Source organism: Triticum aestivum, chromosome 3B (assembly GCF_018294505.1).
Source record: "Triticum aestivum cultivar Chinese Spring chromosome 3B, IWGSC CS RefSeq v2.1, whole genome shotgun sequence".
Taxonomy (NCBI): Eukaryota; Viridiplantae; Streptophyta; class Magnoliopsida; order Poales; family Poaceae; genus Triticum; species Triticum aestivum.
In genome coordinates, this window is record NC_057801.1 from 370,584,407 (window position 1) to 370,605,127 (window position 20,721).

Sequence of the window (20,721 nt, forward strand, 5' to 3'; positions counted from 1 at the left end):
ACCAGACTCTATCCCGGCTCTTCGAAACGAAGCACGAGGACGCCTGGAAGGTGCTTTTCAAAAGCTCCGAGGTCTCCCCTCCCGTCATCGAGGATCGCGGGTTCTGCGCCAAATGTCAAGCCTCCGAAGTAAGCTTACCTTTAGTCCCTTACGAGATATCCGCATTTCATAGTGTGACCTTATGTGGGATCTAAACTCCCCTTCCTTTGACAGGATTGGAAGAGGACATCCGGACAGTTTGACTGTCCGACCCCTTTGCCCGAAGGCCCAGTAGACGCACACTTAGCGAAGCTACTGGTTCTGGCACCCCATGTGGTGCCGGAGAAGAAGGCCAAGGAGAAGGCCACGGGGACCCAAAGGAGTTCCCGGTGCCCGGTGTCGTCGGATTTGCCCGACGGCTCCAACGCGCCCTCCGCCTCCGAAGATGAGGAGGAGGAAGATGAAGATGCCTCTCCCCCTCCAGCGGGGGGAGGAAAGAAGAGAAAGGCCGCCCCAACTGGGGAAGCCGGAGGGTCCAAGAAGGGGAAGCCCCTTCTGCCGGACTACGCCCCCGACGCCGAAGGCGGTGAGGAGGACTGGCCATCCAGGGTCAAGCCCCTGGCAAAGTCGTAAGTGTCCGGCTACCCGAATGAATTATTGCACTCCTCTATTATTTGATAGCTTCTAACACCGAAGCTAATCGTGCAGTCCGCCTAGAGCTCATCTCAGCGATTCATCGAGCAAATCTCTGAATTCGTCGGATGTGAATAGCGCTTCACTTCCGAAGGCCTACTCCCCTCTCCCTCCAGACGATGCTGAGGCAGAGTCCCATAGGGGACAAAACCAGGAGGAGGTGGTCCTGGAAGCACCGCAAGGCGACCTTCCGGACTCCCAGCCCAAAGGGGGTAAAGCCCCAGAGGGATCTAAGTCCGGCCTTGGGCTGGACACTGCTCCGGAACCATTAGTGGTTCCAGAGCCCGACAGGCGGCGCCTTCACAAGAAGGGCAAGTCCGCGACGCCGGCGACTTCCGTCCACCCGGAGGCGCCGGACAATTTGTTGGAGGCGCTCAACGGCGCCTCTATCGACGAAGAACACCGCACTGTTATGAGTGCGGTGATTCAGAAGGTTCAGTCAGCCAAGAGCGGGCTGACGAAAGCCTGCACAAGCCTGTTAACGGGCTTTGAGGTATGTGTTCAAAAACATATATAAAAATGTTACCGCATAGACAGTAGCCCCTGATGCTTAGTTCGGTATTCGGAAAGAAAAGCCGAACTGAGTATCTTAAAAGATATACGCAGGAGTCTAATAGAAATATGTCAATATGGGAATGCAGGCTGCGCTGCTGACCTCTGCCGCACTAACTGCGGAGGTCAATGCCTTGAAGGAAAGCCTCGAGCGGTCTGAGAGCGAGCTCGGCCGTGCCAAGAAGCAGCTCGAGGATAAAGAGGGTACGTAGTACCTCCTGTAAATGTATATAGAAATACTTGGTTGCATAATAATAATAACAGGACCAACGTTAATGTTGCAGGAGCCAAGATCGAGGTGGCGACCCTGAAAGAGGCGGTCTCCAAGGCCGAAAAGAGTGTGGCCTTGGAGCGCGTCGAGCGAGAGAAGCAGGAGGCGCGGGTGGCGGAGGTGCGGTAAGAGCTCCAGGCTCTCGTGGAAAAACACGAGAGTTTGGAGCATGACTCGAAGACTCGAGAGTCCGAGCTTGCCTTGGTTCTTGAGAGTGCCAAGACCGCTAAGGCCGAAGCCCAGAAGGCCCTTCAGGAGATCGAGGCGATGAAGAAGATAGCGGCGGGTAAGCCATTCTTTATGCAAAGCAAAAATATAAAAGTTAATTATCCGCTACTTACCCGAATCTGGAGCTCTCCAGGAGCGTTCGCCGATCTGCCCTGTAGTGTGTCTGATGCCGCCGCATACTACCGAGCCGAAGAGGGGAGCTCGACGGAAAAAGTGTTCTGGTCTCAGTATGCTGAGGCCGAACATCCGGTGCCCCTGAGCGACCAGCTGAAGCTGCTGGTTGAGCTCCACAAGGGGGCCGAACAGGCCATGAAGGGCCTCATAGCTCGGCTGTGGCCTGGAGAAGTCATGCCTGGGAGCTACTTCGGTCTGGTGCAGCGGATGGTGGACGCGTGTCCGTGGATTGAGGTCGTCAAGCGCTCCGTTTGCATTGAAGGTGCCCGTCGGGCCCTTGCCCGTGCTAAGGTGCACTGGGGCAAGCTAGACGCGGAGAGGTTGTTGACGGACGCGCCACCGCCGGGCAAGGAGTATCGTACGCCCGAGATGTATTATAATGGCGTTCTGAAGGGTGCCCGCCGCATAGCGGATGAGTGCTCCAAAGATGTAATTTTTTAGTAAACTCGCATTTGTTATCCTGTACGCTGAAGCTTTGTTCATATGCGTTAAGCAACGCTTGTTGATTTAAAATATTACCTTCTGTGCGGCCATTTATCAAATCAGAGAGATGCAAGTCGTCGGCTTCAACCCCCATGCCACGAGTGTTGGGGTGTTCGGGATAAACCTGAGCGCTCTTGTTCCCATCCTTGGGTCCGTCTAGGGAGGCATTCAGCACAACGAACCAGGCCGTCGGACTTATAATGCTTTATCACTCTCACTTAGCCATAGAATTCTATGATTTTAAATTTCGGCGAAGCCCCTAGTATTCGGAAGACCGAGTTCGGGGCGCTATCCATGCCTAGGCCGGATAAGTCCGGTTCTTCGCTTGAAGCGGCATAAGTCTTTAAGGACTCGAAAAAACCTCGCGAATAGCGACCAGTCTCTCGCACTATCATGACAGTCAGTTTGAGCTTTCTCTACTGAGGTGTTAACCCAGCTCAACTGGGGCACAATCGCAGTAGTTCTCCCAGCGGTACCTTAGCCAACAATGCGGAACGTCAGGTACCAAAACATGGGAGCCGGGCAAACCCAACTATTGACCAAAGACATGATTCGGAGCCGATGCATATAGTGTTATAAGTTTGGGGTGCCGCACTTGTTAGAGTGTTCGGTCTTCTCACACCATGTTATGGGGTGTTGTAAGCCCCTGGTGTATTATCCGTACCAAAGTGTACGGTTGCATAGTGTCATGACTGAACATATTTGCATATAAAAATATATAAGTACAATAATAGGTAAGAGCTATATATTGTTCATAAAAAAAGGGGCTGCTGCGAAAGCAGAACGATACAAAGAGTGCGGTAAGCAAGAGATGCGAGTATTTGACATATTCCCCTTCAGGGGCAAGCTGCAGGATTGTAAGAGAAACAGGTATTAAACTCGTTATAGAGACCACCTTGACTTTTGACGTAGCTTGCTTCCTCCCTGGCTATTGCATCGTTTGTTCGGCGATAGTATTGCCGGACAGGCCTTCCGAATAGTTGGGTCCTGAAAGTGTGTGAAGAAAGGAAAACGGAGAAATAGGGAGCCCCCTAGTGCGGTTAAGCCGCATTCTGGGCGTGCCGTTGTTGTGCCCCTCCCCTTATGCCCATGGTATCTCTAAGGCGTAATTATATACGCGTGGTACAAGCATTGCCGTTTGGCAGGGGCTGGGGTCGGGGCCGCACTACTATGCTTGCTCGGAACGTGCCAGCCGGATTTGTTGTAGGTTACTTCGGGATCGCTTGACGTTGTCCGGACGTTTGGCGCCTGGATTGAAGAACTGCCCTGAGAGGCTACTCTGTACTTCCGCCGCCAGGGCCGCCGTGTGCTCCTCCGTTCGAAGAGAGCGTTCGGTGTTTCCATTTACCGTGATGACTTCGCGAGGTCCTGGCATCTTGAGCTTGAGATATGCGTAGTGCGGCACCGCATTGAATTTTGCAAATGCGGTTCGTCTGAGCAGGGCGTGATAGCCGCTGCGGAATGGGACTATGTCGAAGATTAACTCCTTGCTCCGGAAGTTATCCGGTGATCCAAAGACCACCTCGAGTGTGACCGAGCCTGTACAACTGGCTTCTACCCCTGGTATGACACCTTTGAAGGTTGTCTTTGTGGGTTTAATCCTTGAAGGATCGATGCCCATTTTTCGCACTGTGTCCTGGTAAAGCAGGTTCAGGCTACTGTCGCCGTCCATTAGGACTCTGGTAAGGTGAAATCCATCGATTATTGGGTCTAGGACCGGTGCAGCGAATCCGCCGTGACGGATGCTGGTGGGATGGTCCCATCGATCGAAAGTGATCGGGCAGGAGGACCATGGGTTGAACTTTGGGGCAACTGGCTCCAGCGCATAGACGTCCTTGAGAGCACGCTTCCGCTCCCTTTTGGGGATGTGGGTTGCGTATATCATATTCACCGTCCGAACTTGTGGGGGAAATCCCTTCTATCCTTTGTTGTTCAGTGGCTGGGGCCCCTCCTCGTCATCGCTATGTAGCCCCTTGTCTCTGGTCTCGGCGCTTATCTTGCCTGCCTGCTTGAACACCCAACAATCCCTGTTGGTGTGATTGGCTGGCTGTTCGGGGGTGCCATGTATCTGGCACGAGCGATCAAGTATCCGGTCTAAGCTGGATGGGCCCTGAGGGTTTCGTTTGAATGGCTTCTTTCGCTGACCCGGTTTAGAGCCTCTGAATCCGGCATTGACTGTCATATCTTCAGTATTGTCACCGTTAATGCGGCGCTTATGCTTGTTGCGGCGTGACCTACCGTTGTTATCCTTGGTATCCGAATTGCCGGGGCTCTTGCTTATGTTATTGCTACGAGCTAGCCAGTTGTCTTCTCCCGCGCAGAAGCGGGTCATGAGTGTCGTGAGGGCTGCCATAGACTTCGGCTTTTCCTGTCCTAGGTGCCGGGCAAGCCATTCATCTCGGATGTTGTGCCTGAAGGCTGCGAGGGCCTCGACGTCCGAACAATCGACTATTTGGTTTTTCTTTGTCAGGAACCGTGTCCAGAATTGTCTGGCCGATTCCTCTGGTTGCTGGATTATGTGGCTTAGGTCATCGGCATCTGGTGGTCGCACATATGTGCCCTGGAAGTTGTCAAGGAATGCGGATTCCAGGTCCTCCCAACAACTGATTGACTCTGCTGGCAGGCTATTAAGCCAATGCCGTGCTGGTCCTTTAAGCTTGAGCGGGAGGTATTTGATGGCGTGTAGATCATCGCCACGGGCCATGTGGATGTGAAGGAGATAATCCTCGATCCATACCGCAGGATCTGTTGTGCCATCGTATGATTCGATGTTTACGGGTTTGAAGCCCTCAGGGATTTGATGATCCATTACTTCGTCTGTGAAGCATAGTGGGTGTGCGGCGCCCCTGTACTGAGCTATATCGTGACGCAGCTCGGACGAGCTTGGTCTGTTGTATTCGGCCGGGCCATACTTATTATGTCCGGCGTGACGGCTAGCGTCACGTGAAGCGGGGCGCCCATGCGATCCATAGATCGATCTTGTTTGCCTTGCCTTATTCTCCAAGATGTCTCGCAGGTCTGTTGCGTCTCCCCGTACTCTGGTATGTTTTGAGCGGTGTCGGGTTGCGGCTTGGGTCGAGGGCCTGAAGGCCTCTCTATCGCGGCCACGGGGTGGCCGATCGGGCGCATCGTACGCTGGTGATGTAGGTTTACTTGCTTCCTCCTCAAGTTGGGGAAGCAGCCTGCGCTTCGGGTAGCTCTTGGATGGGCGTTCTAGTTTATACTCTTCGGCCGCCCGGACTTCGGTCCACCTGTCGGCTAGCAAGTCTTGGTCAGCTCTAAGCTACTGCTGTTTCTTCTTGAGGCTGCTTGCCGTGGCTACAAGTCTGCGTTTGAAACGCTCTTGCTCGACGGGATCCTCTGGCACAGCGAATTCATCGTCGTCGAGGCTTGCCTCGTCTTCGGAGGGAGGCATGTAATTGTCGTCCTCATCCTCTTTGTCCGCCGCTCTCTCACGAGGGCTGGCTCCTTCATCCTCCTGCACTGAATCCTGCTGGAGGGGGTTGTCTTCGGCACTGTCCGGCGTATTGTTATCTCCGGTGCCAGAATCGCCGTTTTTGCTTTGGCGGGACTTAGAGCGGCGCCGCTGACGTCGGCGCTTGGGTTGCTTCTTGGAGGGGTCATCCTCCGTTTTCTCCTCGCCATCCACTGCTTTAGGGGTGTCCACCATGTATATATCATATGACGAGGTGGCTTTCCAGTTCCCTATAGGCACTGGTTCTAGATCGTCTCCTTCATCGGCGTCCATGCCGTCGATGTCTTCGGAGTCAAAGTCGAGCATGTCGGTTAAATCGTCGACAGTGGCTACAAAGTGGGTGGTGGGTGGGCTACGAATTTCTTCGTCGTCCGTATCACAACCATGTTGGTCGTAGTCCGGCCAAGGCTCTCCTGACAAAGAGAGGGACTATAACGAATTCAGGATGTTGCCGAAAGGTGAGTGCTGAAAGACATCCGCGGCGGTGAACTCCATGACCGGAGCCCAATCGGGCTTAATCGGAAGAGGTGCGGGGCTTACAGAGTCCGGATCGGAGTCTGGCACCTTGGAGTCACGGGCCTTGCGAGGGACTAAGCTGGTATCCGGCTCTATCACCGTAGAGATTGCAGTTTCCGGGGTAGCATCTAACCGTCCATCCCCGACTGGTGTAGTGGGCTCCGAGTTAATGGTCAAGTCCGATGACAGAGCTAAATCGTGCCCATCATGACAGTGCGGCGCGCCCGGTTGTGGCTCGAATCCGTCAAAGATCAAGTCCCCGCGGATGTCGGCCGTGTAGTTCAAGCTTCCAAACCTGACCTGATGGCCAGGGGCGTAGCTCTCGATCTGCTCCAGATGGCTGAACGAGTCAGCCCGCAGTGCGAAGCCGCCGAATACGAAGATCTGTCCAGGGAGAAAAGTCTCATCCCGGACCGCATCGCGATTGATGAGCGAAGAAGCCATCAGGCCTAAAAGGCGACGACGCAGAGGAACTCTCAATGAAAGCACCAATGTAGGTGTCAAAACCGGCGGACCTCGGGTAGGGGGTCCCGAACTGTGCGTCTAGGCGGATGGTAACAGGAGACAAGGGACACTATGCTTTTACCCAGGTTCGGGCCCTCTCGATGGAGGTAAAACCCTACTCCTGCTTGATTAATATTGATGATATGGGTAGTACAAGAGTAGATCTACCACGAGATCGGAGTGGCTAAACCCTAGAATCTAGCCTATGGTATGATTGTTGTTCGTCCTACGGACTAAAACTCTCCGGTTTATATAGACACCAGAGAGGGCTAGGGTTACACGGAGTCGGTTACAATGGGAGGAGACCTTCATAGCATATCTCCAAGCTTGCCTTCCACGCCAAGGAAAGTCCCATCCGGACACGGGACGGAGTCTTCAATCTTGTATCTTCATAGTCCGGGAGTCCGGCCAAAGGTCATAGTCCGGCCATCCGGACACCCCCTAATCCAGGACTCCCTCACTCATCGTCATTGAAGCCTGGTTCAGGGGCTACTAAGGGAGTCCTGGATTAGGGGGTATCCGGACAGCCGGACTGTGTACAACGTCCGGACTATTGAAGCGTGAAGATACAAGACTCAAGACTTCGGCCCGTGTCCGGGTGGGACTCTCCTTTGCATGGAAGGCAAGCTTGGTGATCCGGATATTGTGTTTCCTTACTTGTAACCGACTCCATGTAAACCCTAGCCATCTCTGGTGTCTATATAAACCGGAGAGGTTGGTCCTTAGAAGGCCGATCACAATTACAATCATATCATCATAGGCTAGCTCTTAGGGTTTACCCTTTATGATCTTGTGGTAGATCTACTCTTGTACTACCCATATATTCAATATTAATCAAGCAGGAAGTAGGGTTTTACCTCCATCGAGAGGGCCCAAACCTGGGTAAACATCTGTGTCCCTTGCTTCCTGTTACCATCAGCCTTGACGCACAGATCAGGACCCCCTACCCGAGATCCGCCGGTTTTGACATCGACAATGGGCTTGTTTATGCGCATGTGTGATGTGTTTGTATTCACCACAGTGGCTCATGCGTGCGTGCAATTGAAACGGCTGGCTCAGCATATCATCAAAAGCCGACCTTGTTCGCTGTGGTTAGGGCACACGGGCTGCCAACCAGAGGTCTCACGGCTTCGAATCCCCACTGACCACTAATTTATTACCATTTATGTCTTCATATACACGCTGATAGGTGGGCCCAACGGTAATGTGTGCTGGTGAACGTGGACCGTTTGACTGGCCAATTGATCATGTCATCAACAAATGATGGAGATGTATGGTGAGCCAGTGACCATATGATCACCATAAAATGTATTTTGTTAACACAGTACAGACGGAAGCTACCATTTATTTCTTTCATATACGCACTGACAGGTGGGCCCCACGGTTACGTGCGCTGCAGGTGCAACACCAATTGCGCCACGCGGAATGTTTTGACTGGTCAATTCATCGTGTCATCAACAAACTACAGAGTTGTACGGTGAGCGAGTGACTATATAATCATGACATGTATTTTTTAACACAGTACAGAGTACAGACACAAGCGCTCATATATACGCGCAAACACTCACCGCTATAAGCGCACACACGCATATCCTTCCCCTATGAGCACCTTCAAGAGAGTGAGCAAGCATATGATCTTGAGATTTTATGACGTCACCATAGGTGCCTCGTAGTCGAGGGGACGTCTCATCCCACTAAACACACATCGCCGGAAAATAATGAAATTAATCCAGGATAAATGCGAGCACCAGGACTTTAACCCTAGTGGGCTGGAGAAACCACTGTCCTCCTAACCATCCAACCAAAGGTTGGTTAGCACCACAAAATGTATATTGTGACCGTAATGAGCTTATTCTGAAGTCCAGTGACCATATCGTTCTTTCGCTTCAAATACAATGACCATAAGTGTCGTCAACAAAATATGGAGCACGCATAAAATACAATGACCATCAGTGTCATAAAAAAATACGGAGACATATGGTGAGCTAGATACCGTATGATCACCACGAGAATGTATACGGTGACCGTAATGAGCATATTCTTAAGTCCAAGGACTGTATAGTGTTTTTGCTTGAAATACAGTGACCGTCACGCGTGAATGTGTCAGGGGCATACTTTTAGAGGGCCGAGAGATAGTTTGTGTGTGTACGTGAAAGTGGTGTAGAGAGAGGGGGTGTGCGGTGGATACAAAGAGAGATATGCCCTTCGTTTCTCTTTCCCGTGACTAATATTTTAGGAGAAAATATAAACATTCACAATGCAGAACAAATATTATTGGATGCAACATGCAATTAACTTCCATGTATAACTTTGTACTATTGTATATGCTTATTTTCTTAGTGGCCGATTGTGTGTGGGGTGTGGTGGGCACATCATTTCTAGTTGTAGTGGGTCGACATGAGGACTCATGGGTCGGTTCCATCCTACGCCACATAGGTTGGACCAAGACGCGTTATACGAAGACCAATGTGGAGGACTCGACGTACAAGACAAAGCTACCAGAGTCGTAGAGGACTCTATCCCCACTGATGATAAGCCGACTATATCTGATTTGTAACCCTAGGCCCTGGGTATGTTATATAAGCCAGGGGCTAGTTCGTTGATAGTATACACACACACACAATGCCTGGTATTCACGCGTACTTTGTACACACCCCTATAAAAAAATATACAGTACCAGGAGTAGGCATTTTCCACGGCTGCAAGGGCCCGGCCTTGGGTAAGACTTTGCCTCGTATTACCATCCAGCCTAACAGTCAAGGATATCCTACCGAGTGATCTGATGAAATCATATCTGCCAACTAGTAAGATAAAGGTGTTGGGGGGGCAATGTGTGCGAGAGAGGCCTAAATATAATGTGCGGGCGGGAGACACGTAGGCACATATATGTGCCTACAGAGGACCAGTAGAGACTGTGTGTGTGTGTATATGCATGTGAGAGAAATAGTGTTTTCCAACTGAGATTAGTGGAAAGATTGGTACATAGTAGTAAGAAAGAGAGAGGGAGATATATAGAGAGTGTGTGCGTGAGACACTCCGGGAGAGAGTGTGAGCATGTGTGAGAGAGAAATGCCGATGTATATAAAGTGTGTGCACTTATGCGTCAGATAAAGAGATATATAGCGTGTGTGTGAGAACGGGCCGAGGCATAGTGCATCTACGTGTAAAAGGTGGTTCTACGCATTAAATTAAAATATAAATGGCATTAATCTTTTTGGATGAGATCATGAATTTTGCAATTTGTGTATGAACGAACGTTGGTCTATCAAACACCCATACTCTATTGAATTCGAGCATGTGTATGGGTTTATTTCATATTATTGATCCATAGAGTGAGAGTGGTTTGAAATCCAGACAATGCATGGCTTTTGCAATTCATATATAAACATTAATTAGTGCACTCCATGTTGTTAGTGTCAAGCACTTTATACATTTGTCACATACATGGATACATTCCAAATTGCTAGCTACGAAACAGAATACATGTTGAATTCAACATAAAGGTGGTTTCGAAGATTCGAATTCATAGGAAGCGATTCATCTATTTGAATTCGAGATAATGGCATTTGTAAACCAGATCTAAAAGGGGGCATCAATCTTTGTTGTGCGTTCGAACATGCTATATATTCATACGCATGTCTAACTATTTTTTTTTGCAACCGAGGAGATTATATCAAGAACCATGCATGAATTGAGGTAAGCTGCATATTTTGTAATATATACTCGTGTACAATGTATATTAAATGTAACCCCTCCATTCCAAAATAATCGTACTTTTAGGATTTTCAAGAGTCAAAATTTGTGAAGTTTGACAAATCCTGAAAGTTCAATTCAAGAGATATAAACGTTAATGCTTTTGCTCCCAAATATTGAACGCAACACCAAATAAGCCTCTGGTCGCCTGAAACCGCGCGAGACTAATGTTTGGTGGTAGGAAATTAGTGTCCTGACTCTGACCCGTGTAGCCTATCGGCCCGATGTCCAAAGGTCCAAACCGGGGTAGGTTTGTAACTTCACCAAGACGCCAATCTCAACTGCCTCCGAGAAGCATTCATACACCATGGGCGCCTAAATACCCATGCGCTCGGCTAAAAGCTATCCTGCCCACTATTTGGAACACCTGAGATTACTGTCCTACCCCCGACCCACAATGTGTCTGAAATTTTAGATGGGGGCAAAGTTTGTACCTTTCCCCAAATTTCGAACGAGCGCGTCCCAAACTGAAACAATGTTCCCCCTTAGTTCCCCCTCCATCTGTTTCCCCATTCATACTCCATGGGCGCCAAAACGCCCTCTCCACCACCCGTGAAACCCCAGCCTCCTCCGTCCTCCACCCCGTCGTGCCCAATCCACTGTTGCCCTCCTCCATCACGCCGGAGCCGGTACCCCGACGTCGTCGTCCAACGCAACCGCAACTACAACACCCTCAAGGACTTAGCAGCTGAAGCCAAGGCAGAGCTGCCTCCATGAGGCCGATGCCGGCGTGCGCCGTAACAGAACCACTTCAACCACGCCATCCCGCGCCTCACCGTTGCTGCTCCATTGTCACAACCGTCCACCGCACCAGATCTATTCCTACTATGCCATCGTTCGCCACCTCGGATCTGGTTCTCCGCTGCCAAAAGACGGCCACCACCACACTTAACAACTTGGCCATGGGTTCGTCCAAGGCTACACCATCCTCCACAACTTCTCGTTTCCAGCAAAACACAAGAAGATCATTGGAAAAATAGAAGGAGGACACAACACTGCCAGCAGAAAGAGGTACCCCTCTACCCTTATTCGTGCAAATCTTACGTCTCTGCTCACACCGTATTCATCCCACAAAAGAAACTAGTTGAGCGCTTCTTACTACACCTTCTTCGTGATACTAAATGAACAAGGTTTCCTCCCATTACTATTTCACCTTAGCTAGAGGTCAGTCGCCCACCTGCAATTCAGGGTTAGTTGATTCGCAATTAAAAGAAGCATCACCCACTTAGGTGTGTAGAGCACCTAGTCCGCCTGTTCGCCGGGGAAGCGGTGCTTCGATGTCTATCATAGGGTGTGGGGCACAGGAGATGCTTGCGCCCGATCTGGAGGTCGGCGTGGCTTGAAGGATGGCTGGTGGCGGTGCCAAGCACGATAGTGTAGTGAGGTCAAGGGGAGGGCGGAGGCAGGGGACTGGGCCGGTGGTCGCTGGCATTTCAAGGAAGATCGTCAACACTGACTGGCTGGAGGTAGATGAAGGCGATCTACCCATCCTTTGTCGGACCGTGTAAAAAAAATGGACTAATCTATTTATTTTCAGACGACTGCTATTTTCATAGGACCACACCTTGTGGTGTGCTGGAGGAGTATTTGGATTTCCCAGCAATCCCTGTGCTCATATTTCAAAATCCTAGAATCCAACTTTGTGTGCCATGCATTTCGTAGAGCTATCATATGTCTCCATCATTTATTTCTCACCCACCTGCTATCTGGTACTTTTACACTATACTAATTGTGCACACACTTCACCCATACTCACTATTTTTTTATGCATGGGTATTTCAGACTCTGACGCACTATTGATGAATACACAAAAGAAAAGACAGAAGTCGCTCAAGTGTAATTTGAGGATACGCACTAAGTGTTTTGGCGCTCTAAAGGGTGTAGTGTCAGCAGATGGAGACACTAAACATAGCTATGCAGTTGATGATCTCAATTTCCGCACACAACCATCCCAGGTGCTTGCTTTAACTTCGCGCTGTCAAATGTGGTTGCATGTTGCATATGGTGTCTAGCTTGTATTGCTTCCAATTTGGTTAAATGGCATCTGTTTACTTTACACATTATACCTTTGATAATGACATGCCTTCCTGTTTTTGATACATACTACACCTGTCTATTAACCATGTTCTTACATCAAACTAATGCTCTTGTGTATCCCTCATCAATCACTTATGATGATATAGTCACCCCAGTGGGTTACTATGAGACGCATGTTGGGGAATGTAGTAATTTGAAAAAAATTCCTACGCACACGCAAGATCATGGTGATGGCATAGCAATGAGAGGGGAGAGTGTTGTCCACGTACCCTCGTAGACCGTAAGCGGAAGCGTTAGAACAACGCGGTTGATGTAGTCGTACGTCTTCACGGCCCGACCGATCAAGCACCGAAACTACGACACCTCCGAGTTCTAGCACACGTTCAGCTCGATGACGTCCGTCGAACTCCGATCCAGCTGAGTGTCGAGGGAGAGTTCCGACAGCACGACGGCGTGGTTACGATCTTGATGTACTACCGACGCAGGGCTTCGCCTAAGCACCGCTACGATATTATCGAGGTGGATTATGGTGGAGGGGGGCACCGCACACGGCTAAGAGATCCAAGGGATCAATTGTTATTGTGTCTAGAGGTGCCCCCCTGCCCCCGTATATAAAGGAGCAAGGGGGGAGGGGGCGACCGGCCTAGTAGGGGCGCGCCAAGGGGAGTCCTACTCCCACCGGGAGTAGGACTCCCTCCTTCCTTGTTGGAGCAGGAGAAGGGGGAAAGAGGGGGAGAGGAGGAAGGAAAAGGGGGCCGCACCCCTTGTCCAATTAGGACCAGAGGGGGGCTGCGCGCCTCCTTCCTTTCGGCCTCTCTCCTCTATTCCAGTATGGCCCTATAAGGCCCATATACTCCCCGGCGAATTCCCTTAACTCTCCGGTACTCTGAAAAATACCCGAATCACTCGGAACCTTTCCGAACTCCGAATATAGTCGTCCAATATATCGATCTTTATGTCTCGACCATTTCGAGACTCCTCGTAATGTCCCCGATCTCATCCGGGACTCCGAACTCCTTCGGTACATCAAAACTCATAAACTCATAATATAACTGTCATCGAAACCTTAAGCGTGCGGACCCTACGGGTTCGAGAACAATGTAGACATGACCTAGAACTATTCTCGGTCAATAACCAATAGCGGAACCTGGATGCTCATATTGGCTCCCACATATTCTACGAAGATCTTTATCGGTCAAACCGCATAACAACATACGTTGTTCCCTTTGTCATCGGTATGTTACTTGACCGAGATTCGATCGTCGGTATCCAATACCTAGTTCAATCTCGTTACCGGCAAGTCTCTTTACTCGTTACGTAATGCATCATCCCGCAACTAACTCATTAGTCACATTGCTTGCAAGGCTTATAGTGATGTGCATTACCGAGAGGGACCAGAGATACCTCTCCGACAATCAGAGTGACAAAACCTAATCTCGAAATACGCCAACCCAACATTACCTTTGGAGACACCTGTAGTACTCCTTTATAATCACCCAGTTACGTTGTGACGTTTGGTAGCACCCAAAGTGTTCCTCCGGTAAACGGGAGTTGCATAATCTCATAGTTACAGGAACATGTATAAGTCATGAAGAAAGCAATAGCAACATACTAAAAGATCAAGTGCTAGGCTAACGGAATGGGTCATGTCAATCACATCATTCTCCTAATGATGTGTCCCATTAATCAAATGACAACACATGTCTATGGTTAGGAAACATAACCATCTTTGATTAATGAGCTAGTCAAGTAGAGGCATACTACTGACTATATGTTTGTCTATGTATTCACACATGTATCATGTTTCCGGTTAATACAATTCTAGCATGAATAATAAATATTTATCATGAAATAAGGAAATAAATAATAACTTTATTATTGCCTCTAGGGCATATTTCCTTCAGTCTCCCACTTGCACTAGAGTCAATAATCTAGTTTACATCGCTATGTGATTTAACACCAATATTCACATCTGCATGTGATTAATACCCATAGTTCACATCATCATGTGATCAACACCCAAAGGGTTTACTAGAGTCAATAATCTAGTTCACATCGCTATGTGATTAACATCCAAAAGAGTACTAAGGTATGATCATGTTTTGCTCGTGAGAGAAGCTTAGTCAACGGGTCTGTCATATTCAGAGCCGTATGCATTTCGCAAATATTCTATGTCCACAATGCTCTGCACGGAGTTACTCTAGCTAATTGCTCCCACTTTCAATATGTGTCCAGATTGAGACTTAGAGTCATCTGGATTGCTGTAAAAGCTTGCATCGTTGTAACTTTAACGACGGGCTCTTTTATCACCTCCATAATCGAGAAACATCTCCTTAGTCCTCACTAAGGATATTCTTGACCCATGTCCAGTGATCTACTTGTTAGATCAAAATTGTATTCCTTTGCCAAACACAGAGCAAGGTATACAATAGGTCTGGTTCACAGCATAGCATACTTTATAGAACCTATGACTGAGGCATAGGGAATGACTTTTCATTCTCTTTCTATTTTCTGCAATGGTCAGGTCTTGAGTCTTACTCAACTTCAAACCTTGTAACACATGCAAGAACTCCTTCTTTGGCTGTTCCATTTTGAACTATTTCAAAAATTTATCAAGGTATGTACTCATTGAAAAATCTTATCAAGCGTCTTGATCTATCTATATAGATCTTGATGCTCAATGTGTAAGCAGCTTCACCAAGGTCTTGCTTTGAAAAACACTTATTCAAGTATTCTTTCATGCTATCCAGAATTTCGATATCATTTCCAATTAACAATATGTCATCCACATATAATATTAGAAATGCTACAGAGCTCCCACTCACTTTCTTGTAAATACAAGCTTCTTCAAAAGTCTGTATAAAACCATATGCTTTGATCAACTCATCAAAGCATATATTCCAACTCCGAGATGCTTGCACCAGTCCATAGATGGATCGCTGGAGCTTGCACAATTTGTTAGCACCTTTAGGATTGACAAAACCTTCTGGTTGCATCATATACAACTCTTCTTTAAGAAAACCATTAAGGAATGCAGTTTCGTTTATCCATTTGCCACATTTCATAAAATGCAGCAATTGCTAACATGATTCAGACAGACTTAAGCATAGATACGAGTGAAAAACTCTCATCGTAGTCAACACCTTGAACTTGTCGAAAACCTTTTGCGACAATTCTAGCTTTGTAGATAGTAACACTATCAGCATCCGTCTTCCTCTTGAAGATCCATTTAATCTCAATGTCTTGCCGATCATTGGGCAAGTCAATCAAAGTTCATACTTTGTTTTCATACATGGATCTTATCTCAGATCTCATGGCCTCAAGCCATTTTGCGGAATCTGGGCTCACCATCGCTTCTTCATAGTTCGTAGGTTCGTCATGGTCTAGTAACATAACTTCCAGAACAGGATTACTGTACCACTCTGGTGCGGATCTTACTCTGTAAGACCTACGAGATTCTGTAGTAACTTAATCTGAAGTTTCATGATCATCATCATTAACTTCCTCACTAATTGGTGTAGTAGTCACAGGAACAGATTTCTGTGATGAACTACTTTCAAATGAGGGAGCAGGTACAGTTACCTCATCAAGTTCTACTTTCCTCCCACTCACTTCTTTCGAGAGAAACTCCTTATCTAGAAAGGATCCATTCTTAGCAAGGAATGTTTTGCCTTTGGATTTGTGATAGAAGGAGTACCCAACAGTTTCCTTTGGGTATTCTATGAAGACGCACTTCTCCAATTTGGGTTCGAGCTTATCAGGTTGAAAACCTTTTTCATATAAGCATCGCAACTCCAAACTTTAAGAAACGACAGCTTAGGTTTACTTCTAAACCATAGTTCATACGATGTCGTCTCAACGGATTTAGATGGTGCCCTTTTAACGTGAATGCAGCTGTCTCTAATGCATAACCCCAAAACGATAATGGTAAATCAGTAAGAGACATCATAGATCACACCATATCCAATAAAGTGCGGTTACGACGTTCGGACACACCATAACATTGTGGTGTTCCAGGTGGCGTGAGCTGTGAAACTATTCCACATTGTTTTAATTGAAGACCAAACTCGTAACTCAAATATTCGTCTCCGCGATCAGATCGCAGAAACTTTATTTTCTTGTTACGATGATTTTTTCACTTCACTCTGAAATTCTTTCAACCTTTCAACTATTTCAGACTTATGTTTCATCAAGTAGATATACCCATATCTGCTCAAATCATCTTGTGAAGGTCAGAAAATAACGATACTTGCCACGAGCATCAACACTCATTGGATTGCATACATTGGTATGTATTATTTCCAATAAGTCAGTAGCTTGTTCCATTGTTCCGGAGAACAGAGTTTTAGTCATCTTTCCCAAAAGGCACGGTTCGCAAGCATCAAATGATTCATAACCAAGTGATTCCGAAAATCCATCTTTATGGAGTTTCTTCATGCGCTTTACACCGATATGACCCAAACGGCAGTGCCACAAATAAGTTGCACTATCATTATTAACTTTGCATCTTTTGGCATCAATATTATGAATATGTGTATCACTATGATCGAGATCCAACAAACTATTTTCATTGGGTGTATAACCATCGAAGGTCTTATTCATGTAAACAGAATAACAATTATTCTCTAACTTTAAATGAATAGCCGTATCGCAATAAACACGATCAAATCATGTTCATGCTCAACGCAAATGCCAAATAACATTTATTTAGGTTTAACACTAATCCTGAAAGTATAGGGAGTGTGCGATGATGATCATATCAATCTTGGAACTACTTCCAACACTCATCGTCACTTCCCCTTCAACTAGTCTCTGTTTATTCTGTAACTCCTGTTTCGAGTTACTAATCTTAGCAACCGAACAAGTATCAAATACTCAGGAGCTACTATAAACACTAGTAAGGCACACATCAATAACCTGTATATCAAATATACCCTTGTTCACTTTGCCATCCTTCTTATCCACCAAATATTCAGGGCATTTCCGCTTCCAGTGACCATTTCCTTTGCAGTTTAAGCACTCAGTTTCAGGCTTTGGTTTAGCTTTGGGCTTCTTCATGGGAGTGACAACTTGCTTGTCATTCTACTTGAAGTTCCCTTTCTTTCCCTTTGCCCTTTTCTTGAAACTAGTGGTCTTGTCAATCATCAACACTTGATGCTCTTTCTTGATTTCTACCTTCGTTGATTTCAACATCACGAAGAGCTCGGGAATCGTTTTCGTCATCCCTTGCATACTATAGTTCATCTCGAAGTTCTAGTAACTTAGTGATGGTGACTAGAGAATTCTGTCAATCACTATCTTATCTGGAAGATTAACTCCCACTTGATTCAAGCGATTGAAGTATCCAGACAATCTGAGCACATGCTCACTAGTTGAGCGATTCTCCTCCATCTTTTAGCTATAGAACTTGTTGGAGACTTCATATCTCTCAACTCGGGTATTTGCTTGAAATATTAACTTCAATTCCTGGAACATCTCATATGGTCCATGATGTTCAAAACATCTTTGAAGTCCCGATTCTAAGCCATAAAGCATGGTGCACAAAACTATCAAGTAGTCATCATATTGAGCTAGCCAAACGTTCATAACATCTGCATCTGCTCCTGCAATAGGTCTGTCACCTAGCGGTGCATTAAGGACATAATTCTTCTGTGCAGCAATGAGGATAAACCTCAGATCACGGATCCAATCTGCATCATTGCTACTAACATTTTTCAACATATCAAAATAAACATATGAAAGCAACAACGCAAGCTATTGATCTTACAACATAATTTGCAAAATACTACCAGGACTAAGTTCATGATAAATTTAAGTTCAACTAATCATATTACTTAAGAACTCCCACTTAGACAGACATCTCTCTAGTCATCTAAGTGATCACGTGATCCAAATCAACTAAACCATGTCCGATCATCACGTGAGATGGAGTAGTTTTCAATGGTGAACATCACTATGTTGATCATATCTACTATATGATTCACGCTCGACCTTTCGGTCTCCGTGTTCCGAGGCCGTATCTGTATATGCTAGGCTCGTCAAGTTTAACGCGAGTATTCCGCGTGTGCAACTGTTTTGCACCCGTTGTATTTGAACGTAGAGACTATCACACCCGATCATCACGTGGTGTCTCAGCACGAAGAACTTTCACAACGGTGCATACTCAGGGAGAACACTTCTTGATAATTAGTGAGAGATCATCTTAAAATGCTACCGTCAAACAAAATAGAATAAGATGTATAACAGATAAACATCAAATGCAATCAAAATATGTGACATGATATGGCCATGATCATCTTGCGCCTTTGATCTCCATCTCCAAAGTACTATCATGATCTCTATCATCACCGGCACGACACCATAATCTTCATCATCTTGATCTATATCAATGTGTCGTCACATGGTCGTCTCGCCAACTATTGCTCTTGCAACTATTGCTATCGTATAGCGATAAAGTAAAGCAATTATTTAGCACTTGCATCTTATGCAACAAAGAGACAACCATAGGACTTCTGCCAGTTGCCGATAACTTCAACAAAACATGATCATCTCATACAACAACTTATATCTCATCACGTCTTGACCATATCACATCACAACATGCCCTGCAAAAAGAAGTTAGACGTCCTCTACTTTGTTGTTGCACGTTTTACGTGGCTGCTACGGGCTGAGCAAGAACCGTTCTTACCTACACATCAAAACCACAACAATAGTTCGTCAAGTTGGTGTTGTTTTAACCTTCGCAAGGACCGGGCGTAGCCACACTCGGTTCAACTAAAGTTGGAGAAACAGACACCCGCTAGTCACCTGTGTGCAAAGCACGGCGGTAAAACCAGTCTCGCGTAAGCGTACGCGTAATGTCGGTCCGGGCCACTTCATCCAACAATACCGCCGAACCAAAGTATGACATGCTGGTAAGCAGTATGACTTGTATCACCCACAACTCACTTGTGTTCTACTCGTGCATATAACATCAACGCATAAAACCTAGGCTCTGATACCACTGTTGGGGAACGTAGTAATTTCAAAAAAAATCCTACGCACACGCAAGATCATGGTGATGGCATAGCAACGAGAGGGGAGAGTGTTGTCCACATACCCTCGTAGACCGTAAGCAGAAGCGTTAGAACAACGCGGTTGATGTAGTCATACGTATTCACGGCCCGACCGATCAAGCACCGAAACTACGGCACCTCCGAGTTCTAGCACACATTCAGCTCGATGATGTTCCTCAAACTCCGATCCAGCCGAGTGTCGAGGGAGAGTCCCGTCAGCACGACGGCGTGGTGACGATCTTGATGTACTACCGACGCAGGGCTTCGCCTAAGCACCGCTACGATATTATCGAGGTGGATTATGGTGGAGGGGGGCACCGCACACGGCTAAGAGATCCAAGGGATCAATTGTTGTTGTGTCTAGAGGTGCCACCTGCCCCCGTATATAAAGGAGCAAGGGGCGAGGGGGCGGCCGGCCTAGTAGGGGCGCGCCAAGGGGAGTCCTACTCCCACCGGGAGTAGGACTCCCTCCTTCCTTGTTGGAGTAGGAGAAGGGGGAAAGAGGGTTAGTAGGAAGGAAAAGGGGGCCGCACCCCTTGTCCAATTCGGACCAGAGGGGGGCTGCGCACCTCCTTCCTTCCGGCCTCTCTCCTCTATTCCAGTATGGCCCAATAAGGCCCATATACTCCCCGGCGAATTCCCGTAACTCTCCGGTTCTCTGAAAAATACCCGAATCACTCGGAACCTTTCCGAACTCTGAATATAGTCGTCCAATATATCGATCTTTACATCTCAACCATTTCGAGACTCCTCGTCATGTCCCCGATCTCATCCGGGACTCCGAACTCCTTCGGTACATCAAAACTCATAAACTCATAATATAACTGTCATCGAAACCTTAAGCGTCCGGACCCTACGGGTTCGAGAACAATGTAGACATGACCTAGAACTATTCTCGGTCAATAACCAATAGCGGAACCTGGATGCTCATATTGGCTCCCACATATTCTACGAAGATCTTTATCGGTCAAACCGCATAACAAGATACGTTGTTCCCTTTG